We start from the raw sequence: 12862 nt of genomic DNA, 5'->3' as shown, positions 1-12862 counted from the left end.
AGAGAGATAGTTCTTACTCACTGACAGACTGAGGAGGAGACAGGGGAGAAAGGAGAGAGAGATAATTCTTACTCACTGACAGACTGAGGAGGAGACAGGGGAGGAGGGAGAGAGAGAAACATTTAAATCAACTGAATATATTTGTATCACTGACTTCTCACCAGTGATGTCATCATAACCAGTAACCTGTTCCTCTCTTGGCCCAGCCCAGTCTGACCCTGACATATAGCATCAGGCCTGTTGAGTTGACTTGGGTAACAGACCTCTAGCTTCTACACCACATCCCCCCTTCTCCTGCTCTAACATGAGACCTCATCAGTACTCATTTTGGGTGCTGGTACTGTTTCTATTTAGGTGCTGGAACATTAAGCCAATATTCTATAAGAGGTGAACTCAAGCAGTAGAAAGTTAGAGGTGATATTATAGGACACTATGTGTAACTTTGCTGCTCTGTCAGCAGTTTCCTGTGGAGTTTTTTTTACATATCAGTTTGCTGTCGTGTGTTCAACCACTGATCCAAGATAAGTTGATAAGAAGTTAATCTCACATCATTGAAGTTAGGACATAATGAGAGAGAAGTCATATAGCCTAGCAGTATTTTCCACACATCAGTCCTCTCTTCATGACAGCAGACTGTGGAGCCCCAGTTAGAGACAGATATGATACCTGCAGTGGTACTGATGACCCTGTTGTGGAGCACAGGTAGGATTTTGTTATACTGATATACACTTGTGACACTTGCTCCACTAGGGCCCTCTCAGCCACCTGGCTCCACTAGGGCCCTCTCAGCCACCTGGCTCCACTAGGGCCCTCTCAGCCACCTGGCTCCACTTGGGCCCTCTCAGCCACCTGGCTCCACTTGGGCCCTCTCAGTCAGCCGGCTCCACTAGGGCCCTCTCAGTCAGCCGGCTCCACTAGGGCCCTCTCAGCCACCTGGCTCCACTTGGGCCCTCTCAGTCAGCCGGCTCCACTAGGGCCCTCTCAGTCAGCCGGCTCCACTAGGGCCCTCTCAGCTACCTGGCTCCACTTGGGCCCTCTCAGCCAGCCGGCTCCACTTGGGCCCTCTCAGCCAGCCGGCTCCACTTGGGCCCTCTCAGCCATCCGGCTCCACTAGGGTCCTCATAGCCAGCCGGCTCCACTAGGGCCCTCTCAGCCAGCCGGCTCCACTAGGGCCCTCTCAGCCAGCCGGCTCCACTAGGGCCCTCTCAGCCAGCCGGCTCCACTAGAGCCCTCTCAGCCAGCCGGCTCCACTAGGGCCCTCTCAGCCAGCCGGCTCCACTAAGGCCCTCTCAGCCAGACTGCTCCACTGGGGCCCTCTCAACCAGCCTGCTCCACAACGGCCCTCTCAGTCAGCCGAATCCACTAGGGCCCTCTCAGCCAGACGGCTCCACTAGGGCCCTCTCAGCCAGACGGCTCCACTAGGGCCCTCTCAACCAGCCTGTTCCACAACGGCCCTCAGTCAGCCGGCTCCATTTGGGGCCTCTCAGCCAACCAGCTCCACTAGGGCCCTCTCAGTCAGCCGGCTCCACTAGGTTCCTCTCAGTCAGCCGGCTCCACTAGGGCCCTCTCAGCCACCTGCCTCCACTATGGCCCTCTCAGCCACCTGCCTCCACTATGGCCCTCTCAGCCAACCGGCTCCACTAGGGCCCTCTCAGCCACCTGCCTCCACTATGGCCCTCTCAGCCACCTGCCTCCACTATGGCCCTCTCAGCCACCTGCCTCCACTATGGCCCTCTCAGCCACCTGCCTCCACTAGGGCCCTCTCAGCCACCAGGCTCCACTAGGGCCCTCTCAGCCACCTGGCTCCACTAGGGCCCTCTCAGCCAACCGGCTCCACTAGGACCCTCTCAGTCAGCCGGCTCCACTAGGTTCCTCTCAGTCAGCCGGCTCCACTAGGGCCCTCTCAGCCACCTGGCTCCACTAGGGCCCTCTCAGCCACCTGGCTCCACTAGGGCTCTCTCAGCCACCAGGCTCCACTAGGGCCCTCTCAGCCACCTGGCTCCACTAGGTTCCTCTCAGCCACCTGGCTCCACTAGGGCCCTCTCAGCCACCTGGCTCCACTAAGCTCCTCTCAGCCAGCTGGTGTGTAGGAGAGTGTGAGCTGTGTGTACAACTAGTAGAAGTACAAATGTCAAGGGAAATTAACTAAAGTGATAAATCTCGTCCTAGGTTTTATTTACTGTGGTGTTTGTTCTCCACTGGTTCCCCTGTTCTCATCACAACAGGTCACACATTCTGCTGACATGATTACACACTGTGGTATTTCACCTGACAGATACAGGAGCTTGTCAATATTATATTTGTTTTCAAATTATTTTGGGTGCCTTGTAATCTGAGAGAATATGTCTCCTATATCAACGTACATTTGGCAGGAGGTTAGGAAGTGCAGCTCAGTTTCCACCTCATTTTGTGAGTAGTGGGCACATAGCCTGTCTTCTCTCTGCCTATGATGACCTCTCTCAATAGCAAGGCCTTGCTCACATTGTCCATTTGTTTCTCTGTTTTCTATCAGTAACAGTGGTCAGATCGTCTGCCACCGTGTCCTGTCTGTTTAGGGCCAAACAGCATTTAAGTTCACTTTGACATTTTATAGTTGTGTAGTTGTCACGTCTGATTTCCTCCTCTTCGTCTGAAGAGGAGGAAGGATCGGACCAAGATGCGGCGTGGTACGTGTTCATGATGATTTTAATAAGACAAACACTGAACACTAATGAAATACAAAACAATAAACGAGGACGTACAAATCCCAAACCGAAACAGTACCGTGTGGTGAAACAGACACAGAAACAATCACCCACAAAGTACCCACAGAATATGGCTGCCTAAATATGGTTCCCAATCAGAGACAACGATAGACAGCTGCCTCTAATTGAGAACCAATCTAGGCAACCATAGACATACAATATACCTAGAAAGGAAACAGCCCCATTAACATTCAAAACCCCTAGACAAGCCCAAAAACACATACATCACCCATGTCACACCCTGACCTAACGAACATAACAAGGAAAGCATAGAATACTATGGTCAGACAGTAGTTCTAGATACTGTGTGGTTTATTATATTTCTAGTCAGTAAATATTTAATAATTGTGTAGTTCTAGATACTGTGTGGGTTTATTATATTTCTAGTCAGTAAATATTTTATAATTGTGTAGTTCTAGATACTGTGTGGGTTTATTATATTTCTAGTCAGTAAATATTTAATAATTGTGTAGTTCTAGATACTGTGTGGTTTATTATATTTCTAGTCAGTAAATATTTAATAATTGTGTAGTTCTAGATACTGTGTGGGTTTATTATATTTCTAGTCAGTAAATATTTAATAATTGTGTAGTTCTAGATACTGTGTGGGTTTATTATATTTCTAGTCAGTAAATATTTAATAATTGTGTAGTTCTAGATACTGTGTGGGTTTATTATATTGTCACCCATAGCATTGGTGTCCTGTATGACAGAGTCATAGACATGTAAGATACATGAAAGAGGAGGATGGCGTTGATGTTTCTCTACAGGGGGAGTCAACATGTGTTTTCTACCTGTCTACCTGTCTAGTACCCCCACCTGTTTAGTACAGAACTCAACCCTCTACCTGACCCCACCTGTCTAGTACCCCCACCTGTCTAGTACAGAACTCAACCCTCTACCTGACCCCACCTGTCTAGTACCCCACCTGTCTAGTACAGAACTCAACCCTCTACCTGACCCCACCTGTCTAGTACCCCATCAGTCTAGTACAGAACTCAACCTTCGCTCTGACCCCCATCAGTCTAGTACAGAACTCAACCCTCTACCTGACCCCCACCTGTCTAGTACAGAACTCAACTCTCTCCCTGACCCCCACCTGTCTAGTACAGAACTCAACTCTCTCCCTGACCCCCACTAGTCTAGTGTATTACTCATCTCTCTCCCTGACCCCCACTAGTCTAGTATATAACTAAACTCTCTACCTGACCCCCACCTGTCTAGTACAGAACTCATCTCTCCCTGACCCCCACCAGTCTAGTACATAACTCAACTCTCTCCCCGACTCCCACCAGTCTAGTACATAACTCAACTCTCTCCCTGACCCCCACCAGTCTAGTACATAACTCAACTCTCTCCCTGACCCCCACCAGTTTAGTACAGAACTCATCTCTCTCCCTGACCCCCACCAGTCTAGTACATAACTCAACTCTCTCCCTGACCCCGACCAGTCTAGTACATAACTCAACTCTCTCCCTGACCCCCACCAGTCTAGTACATAACTCAACTCTCTCCCTGACCCCCACCAGTCTAGTACATAACTCAATTCTCTCCAGTCCCCACCTGTCTAGTACATAACTCAACTCTCTCCTGACCCCCACCAGTCTAGTACATAACTCAACTCTCTCCCTGACACCCACCAGTCTAGTACATAACTCAACTCTCTCCCTGACCCCCACCAGTCTAGTACATAACTCAACTCTCTCCCTGACTCCCACCAGTCTAGTACATAACTCAACTCTCTCCCTGACCCCCACCAGTCTAGTACATAACTCAACTCTCTCCAGTCCCCACCAGTCTAGTACATAACTCAACTCTCTCCCTGACCCCCACCAGTCTGGTACATAACTCAACTCTCTCCCTGACCCCCACCAGTCTAGTACATAACTCAACTCTCTCCAGTCCCCACCAGTCTAGTACACAACTCAACTCTCTCCAGTCCCCACCAGTCTAGTACATAACTCAACTCTCTCCCTGACCCCCACCAGTCTAGTACATAACTCAACTCTCTCCAGTCCCCACCAGTCTAGTACATAACTCAACTCTCTCCCTGACCCCCACCAGTCTAGTACATAACTCAACTCTCTCCCTGACTCCCACCAGTCTAGTACATAACTCAACTCTCTCCAACACAATTTCATTCCTACCTTTTGTTTGTTTTCATCCCAAGGGAAAGGTTTGGAAACACCTGCACATACATTAACACAGAAACAGCACAATTCATCTCATATTACCTAGTAGTCCTGTAGAGCTGTTTAACATCCACACAATATACACTACATTACATCCTCCATATAATTCATCTCATATGACCTAGTAGAACTGTAGAGCTCTTTAACATCCACACAATATACACTACATTACATCCTCCATATAATTTATCTCATATGACCTAGTCGTCCTGTAGAGCTCTTTAACATCCACACAATATAGCTGGGTCTCCCTGTTCTGTCCCTATGCGTCCACTGCCCTGCAGAGCCCCAACCCAACACATCCCACTCAGCTTTAGGGTCTTAGTGAAACATTCATTATTGGTTTCAGGTGTGTTAGGTCAAGGCCAGAGTGACAACACACAGGACAGCAGACCCCCAGGGCAGGACTGAACAACCCAGCAGCTATTGAAAACAGGAAGTGGACATCTTTTCAACACAGACTCCTTTAGTTGTACTGTTTTCAATATAAGACATCCAGACCTTATTCAAGTTGTCCAGTAAACCCTTATAAGAGGTGAACTGAAGCAGTAGAAAGTTAGAGGTGATATTATAGCACACTATATGTGTAACTTTGCTGCTCTGCCAGCAGTTTCCTGTGGAGTTTTTCTAACGTCAGTGTTTCCTGTTGTTATGTGGGTTTAACTGATCTTATCTGCTTAAAGGTTTGTCACGTCATAGATGTGACCTGAGTCAAACTCAACAGGCCTGATGCTATATGTCAGGAAGAGAGAGAGAACGAGAGAGAGAAAGGAGGGGGTAGTGGAGAGAGAGAGAGGAGGGGAGGGGACAGAGGAGAGAGTAGTGGAGAGAGAGAGGAGGGGAGGGCAGAGGAGAGAGTAGTGGAGAGAGAGACAAGGGGAGGGGACAGAGGAGAGAGTAGTGGGGAGAGAGAGGAGGGCAGGGGACAGAGGAGAGAGTAGTGGAGAGAGAGAGGAGGGGGGGGACATAGGAGAGAGTAGTGGAGAGAGAGAGGAGGGGAGGAGACAGAGGAGAGAGTAGTGGAGAGAGAGAGGAGGGGAGGGGACAGGGGAGAGAGTAGTGGAGAGAGAGAGGAGGGGACATAGGAGAGAGTAGTGGAGAGAGAGGAGGGGAGGGGACATAGGAGAGAGTAGTGGAGAGAGAGAGAGGAGGGGACATAGGAGAGAGTAGTGGAGAGAGAGAGAGGAGGGGACATAGGAGAGAGTAGTGGAGAGAGAGAGGAGGGGAGGGCAGAGGAGAGAGTAGTGGAGAGAGAGAGGAGGGGAGGGGACAGAGGAGAGAGTAGTGGAGAGAGAGAGGAGGGGAGGGGACAGGCCAAGGGAAGTAGGCGTGATGAGGGTGCTGCAGTGACCCCCAAAAAATACAAGAATTCAAACATTTAAATTGAATCTTTTACTCTTTGGAAAACCATTTCCCAGCTAGCAGTCCAGTACTCTATCAGCGGTTTGATAAACCCTTCTGTAGGGAGCCCAAAATAACATTATTTCTATGGGCCTGCATCCTAATCCCTACCTGTAGTCTACCTACCTCTGGTATAATGCATTTCCACCTCTCACTCCATCAGTGTTGCTCTGTCTGCATCCTAATCCCTACCTGTAGTCTACCTACCTCTGGTATAATGCATTTCCACCTCTCACTCCATCAGTGTTGCTCTGTCTGCATCCTAATCCCTACCTGTAGTCTACCTACCTCTGGTATAATGCATTTCCACCTCTCACTCCATCAGTGTTGCTTGTCCATCTTCCTGAATTAAAAGATGAACAGATCAATATTGCTGGCATAACATCATTAAATATTGCTAAGTTATTTATCTATAGTGTGGATGTAGGGCTGTTTTTAGTATGTAATGAGCACCCAGATGCTGCGTATTCAACACAATAATATCAGACAGACCAGCTGGCCCGTGCTGCCTCCGTGTTGACTACTATGTTGCAATGTGAATATTATCAGAGTTGTCTTGTTGATACTAAATGTTTCAGTTTCTCCGAGCCGCCTCGTTCATTTATACAATGTTTCAATATTATCAGAGCCACCTTGTTGATGCAATGCTTCAGTGTTCACAGAATGTTTCCTTTCCCTGGAGAATAATGCAGACAGGCAAATACAACATGATCTGGGTGCAGACATCATTAGGAACATCTCTGAATGCAGAGCAACAATGTAGGTGGGAAGAACATGAGACAATGACACTGTCATAGTCCACTATACGAACCGCTCCACAAGGGTGACTTCATATACATTATAGCAGGGGATCAACAACGTTTTTCATGAGTGACACTTTACAATTGATCCTACAATTTCTAAAGATCTGCGTGCCTGTATAACACCCCACCCAGCAGACTGTTGACCAATCACGTTCACGTTGTCATGCTGCGTCACGCGGTTGCTAAACCAATCACCACGTCCCTTCTCAAAGTCAGTGTACTTTATGTCGAGAAACTGCACACCCCATTTAGCCATACCCTAGGTTTATCTGTATTTCTACACACCCCATTTAGCCATACCCTAGGTTTAGCTGTATTTCTACACACCCCATTTAGCCATACCCTAGGTATAGCTGTATTTCTACACACCCCATTTAGCCATACCCTAGGTTTAGCTGTATTTCTACACACCCCATTTAGCCATACCCTAGGTTTATCTGTATTTCTACACACCCCATTTAGCCATACCCTAGGTTTAGCTGTATTTCTACACACCCCATTTAGCCATACCCTAGGTTTATCTGTATTTCTACACACCCCATTTAGCCATACCCTAGGTATAGCTGTATTTCTACACACCCCATTTAGCCATACCCTAGGTTTATCTGTATTTCTACACACCCCATTTAGCCATACCCTAGGTTTATCTGTATTTCTACACACCCCATTTAGCCATACCCTCTAGGTGTATCTGTATTTATACAGCTAGGCAACTATACTGATGCAGGTACCTTTTACACAGCTAGGCAACTATACTGATGCAGGTACCTTTTACACAGCTAGGCAACTATACTGATGCAGGTCCCTTTTACACAGCTAGGCAACTATACTGATGCAGGTACCTTTTACACAGCTAGGCAACTATACTGATGCAGGTACCTTTTACACAGCTAGGCAACTATACGGATGCAGGTACCTTTTGCAGGTGGTCATATGCGGTTGGACACATGGAGGAGATGCTAGATAAATAAGTTATGCTAGTTACTACTAGTTAAATGTGGCTAGTTAGCTAGCTAGCTAACCTAGCCAATGAGGTGTGTGTGAAAGATGCTAGTTACTACCCCTGATAACTTTCCCAAATAATAATGTTTAAAAGAGTGTGAGTGTGTATGCTAGATAAATAGTAATGGAAATGGTAGATACTCCGTTATACATTTTTCACTGAGACATGGCGTGTCCATCAATTTAAATCCCAACTTGTAATGAAAGTATAAATATGAAAAAAATCCACAATGTATTGGACAGAACTATGAGGTCTAAAGGTCTGGCTTTCCAAGACATTCTGTTCATCTGCAAGCAGACCTGATGATTGTAGATGGAGGGAGAGCCTGTTATTTAAAATGGAAGAATATAACTTACTGTAGCCTATATAATGTAACAATGACAATAATCCCTTCATATATACTGTAGTTGAAGGTTATTCTTGTGTCATAAAAAGTGTTCATTAAAACAAATCAGGATGTTTGGTGGATGGATTCAGTATAGATGTTCTGCTGTGTATCGAGGTGTTTATATGAAAGTGGTAGATTTGTAATTCTTTACCAGAGAACGTTGTGGATTACTTTTCTTTGGGTGACCTCAGTCTTTGACAATTCAGCTACTTTGTTAACAGTCCTACTGTAATGGTCTGGGTAGCTGGTGCAGAGGAGTCAGGACAGTAGAGATGAGTAACACATGTAACTTTACTCAAATATTCCAATAACGTGTTGTAAATACAGAGTCCACAGTAACAGACCGAACATACATAAAACAAGCACCCACAAAAACCATGGGGAAAACAGAGGGTTCAATAATGAACATGTCATTTGGAATTGGAACCAGGCGTGTAAAACAAAGACAAAACAAATGGAAAATGAAAAGTGGATCGGCGATGGCTAGAAGGCCGGTGGCGAAGGCTAGAAGGCCGGTGGCGAAGGCTAGAATGCTGGGGGCGATGGCTAGAAGGCCGGTGACGTCGCTGCCCGAACAAGGAGTGGGACCAGCTTCTGTGGAAGTTCTAACAGTACCCCCCCCCTTGACGCGCAGGGCGATCCGGATGGAGATGGTGGAACTCCCACAGCAACGAAGGGTCCAAAACGTCCTCCACCGACACCGACACCCAGCATCTCTCCTCCGGACCGTACCCCTCCCACTCCACGAGGTACTGAAGGCCTTTCGCCCAACGCCTTGAGTCCAGTATGGCTCGAAAAGCATACACCGGGGCCCCTTCGATGTCCAGAGGGGGTGGAGGAACCACCTGCACCTCAGACTCCTGGAGTGGACCAGCCACCACCAGCCTGAGGAGAGACACATGGAACGAGGGGTAAATACGGTAATCGGGGGGAGATGTAACCTGTAGCAAATCTCGTTCAGTCTCCTCAGGACTTTGAATGGCCCCACAATCCGCGGGCCCAGCTTCCGGCAGGGCAGGCGGAGGGGCAGGTTTCGGGTCGAGTGCCAGACCGGTGAAATCCCGATGGCGGAGGTGAAAACCTGAGGTAAGGCTGACCGAGACCCCCAGACGTTCCATGAACGCCCTACAGGCCCTTGACGTGAACTGGGGACCTCGATCAGACACTATAACCTCTGGCACCCCATAGTGCCGGAAGATGTGTGTTAACAGGGCCTCCTCAGTCTGTAGGGCCGTAGGGAGACTGGGAAAAGGAAGGAGACGGCAGGACTTAGAGAACTGATCCACAACGACCAGGACCGTGAGGGAGGAAGATCCTCGAGGAAGTCCACCGACAGGTGAGACCACGGTCATTGTGGAATGGCTAAGGACTGTGGGCTCTGTACGTAACGCCCCCTCGATGTCCGCGTCCAGCTCCCACACTACCGGTGCCACCAGGCAAGAGGCCGGAAGTTCGGGAGTGTGATCTATGGACCGCTCCTCTGATCTATGATCAGTGATCTATGGACCGCTCCGTCTCCTCGCTGCCCCGATGTACTCCAGATTGTGGTGGTCAGTTCCAGATGAGAAAAGGGTGTTTAGCCCCCTCAAGCCAATGTCTCCACACCTCCAGAGCCTTGACAACAGCCAACAGCTCCCGGTCCTCCACATCATAGTTTCGCTCCGTCGGGCTGAGCTTCTTCGAAAAGAAAGTACAGGGGCAGAGCTTTAGTGGCGTACCCGAGCGCTGAGGGAGCACGGCTCCTATCCCAGATCCGGATGAGCCAGCAGGGGAGCCGAGGTAAACAGAGCCCTCAGGTGACCAAAAGCCCTGTCCACCTCAGCCGTCCACTGTAGTCACACCGGTCCCCCCTTCAGCAGTGAGGTAATGGGAGTCGCTACCTGACCAAAGCCCTGGATAAACCTCCGGTAGTAGTTGGCTACCTGACCAAAGCCCTGGATAAACCTCCGGTAGTAGTTGGCAAACCATAGAAACCGCTGCACCTCCTTTACCGCGGTGGGAGTCGGCAAATTACGCACAGCTGAAATGCAGTCACTCTCCATCTCCACCCCTGAAGTGGAAATGCGGTACCCTAGGAAGGAGACGGACTGTTGGAAGAACAGACATTTCTCAGCCTTGACGTACAGGTCATGCTCCAACAGTCGACCAAGGGACACACACCAGGGACACACACTTGGCGCGTGTAGTGGAGTATATCAGAATGTGGTCGATATATACACCACTACACCCTGCCCGTGCAGGTCCCGGAAAATCTCCTCTACAAAGGCCTGGAAGACATCAACCCGTACGGCATGACAAGGTACTCATAGTGCCCTGAGGTGGTACTAAATGACGTCTTCCACTCGTCCTCCTCCCGGATACGCACCAGGTTGTAAGCGCTCCTGAGATCCAATTTTGTGAAGAAGCCCTGTGCATTGACTCTATCGCACTGGATATGAGAGGCAGGAGGTAGCAGCACGCAATATCAGTGTGAACACATCTGATTGGACTAGATCCATGTTGCGGTGAGACACGTCTGATTGGACTAGATCCATTTTGAGGTGAGACACGTCTGATTGGACTAGATCCATGTTGAGGTGAGACACGTCTGATTGGACTAGATCCATGTTGAGGTGAGACACATCTGATTGGACTAGATCCATGTTGAGGTGAGACACGTCTGATTGGACTAGATCCATGTTGATGTGAGACACGTCTGATTGGACTAGATCCATGTTGAGGTGAGACACGTCTGATTTGACTAGATTCATGTTGAGGTGAGACACGTCTGATTGGACTAGATCCATGTTGAGGTGAGACCATTCCATGTCTTTATTGGTTTGTATGAGAAGTGAGTTTGGGAGTAGGTAGTGGACCGTTTGAGGATTCTACAGTTCCCCTGGTGGAGGTTCTTGGAACACTGATATTTAAGTCTGAGGTTGATGAAAACCAAATGTGGTGCTGCAATGTTGTGTGTTATCTTGAATACCAGGCAGATGTTGGAGTACAGAATGAAATGCAGAGGAGAAGGGGAGGAGAGGAGAAGAGAGGGGGAGAAGAGGAGAAGAGAGGAGAGGAGAAGAGAAGGGGAAAAGAGGAGAAGAGAGGGGGAGAAGAGATTTGAGGGGGGAGAAAAGGATAGTGGTGAGAAGAGGAGAATAATGGGTCAGAAGAGAAGGGGAGAAGAGTAGACGAGAGGGGCAGAAGAGTAGAGAGGGGAGAAGAGGAGAGGGTGAGAAGAGAGACTGGGAGAAGAGGAAAGGGAGAGGAGATGAAGAGTAGAGGGGGGAGCATTGGGGAGAAGAGGAGAAGAAAGTGTGAGGAGAGGTGAGGGGGGAAGAGAGGAGAAGAGAGGGGGGAGAAGAGAAGAGGAGGGGGGAGGAGAAGTGAGTGGAGAGGGGAGGAGAGGGGATAAGAGGGGGAGAACAGAAGAGGAGAGGAGGAGAAGAGTAAAGGGGGAGGGGAGGGGAAGAAGAGGAGACGTGGAGAGGGGGAGAAGAGGAGAGGGGATAAGAGTAAATGGGGAGGGGAAGAAGAGAAGAGAGGGGATGAGAGGGGATAAGAGAGGAGAGGAGAGGAGAGTGGGAGAGAGAGGTGAGGAGAGGAGAGGGGAGAAGAGGAGAGGAGAGGAGACGAGACGAGAGGGGGAGAAGAGAAGAGGGGAGGGGGGAGAATTGGGGAGAAGAGGAGAAGAGAGGGGGAGGAGAGGAGAAGAGAGAGGCAGAAGAGGAGAAGAGAGACTGGGAGGAGAGGAGAAGAAAGGGAGAGAAGGGGAGTAGAGAGGTGGAGAAAAGGAGAAGAGAGGGGGGGATGGAAGAGGAGAGGGGAGAAGGGGGAGAAGGGGGAGACGGGGGAGAAGAGAGACTGGGAAAAAGAGAGGAGAGGGGGAGGAGAAGAGAGGGGAGAAGTGGAGAGGGGAGATGAGAGGGGAGAATAGGAGAGGGGGGACGAGAGGGGGAGAAGAGAAGAGGGGAGGGGGGAGAATTGGGGAGAAGAGGAGAATAGAGGGGGAGGAGAGGAGAGGTGGGAAGAGATGAGAATAGAGGAGAGGGGGAGGAGAGGGGAGTGGGGAGAACTGGAGAAGAGAGTGGGGGAAGAGGAGAAGAGAGACTGGGAGGAGAGGAGAAGAAAGGGAGAGAAGGGGAGTAGAGAGGTGGAGAAAAGGAGAAGAGAGGGGGGGATGGAAGAGGAGAGGGGGAAAAGGGGGAGAAGAGGAGAATAGAGGGGAGAAGAGAGACTGGGAAAAAGAGAGGAGAGGGGGAGGAGAAGAGAGGGGAGAGGAGAGGGGAGAGGGGAGAGGAGAGGGGAGAATAGGAGAGGGGAGAAGAGTAAAGGGGAGAGGAGAAGAGGAG

The sequence above is a fragment of the Oncorhynchus kisutch genome, unplaced genomic scaffold, assembly GCF_002021735.2.
Source record: "Oncorhynchus kisutch isolate 150728-3 unplaced genomic scaffold, Okis_V2 Okis07a-Okis12b_hom, whole genome shotgun sequence".
NCBI lineage: Eukaryota > Metazoa > Chordata > Actinopteri > Salmoniformes > Salmonidae > Oncorhynchus > Oncorhynchus kisutch.
This window is presented reverse-complemented; position numbering follows the sequence as displayed.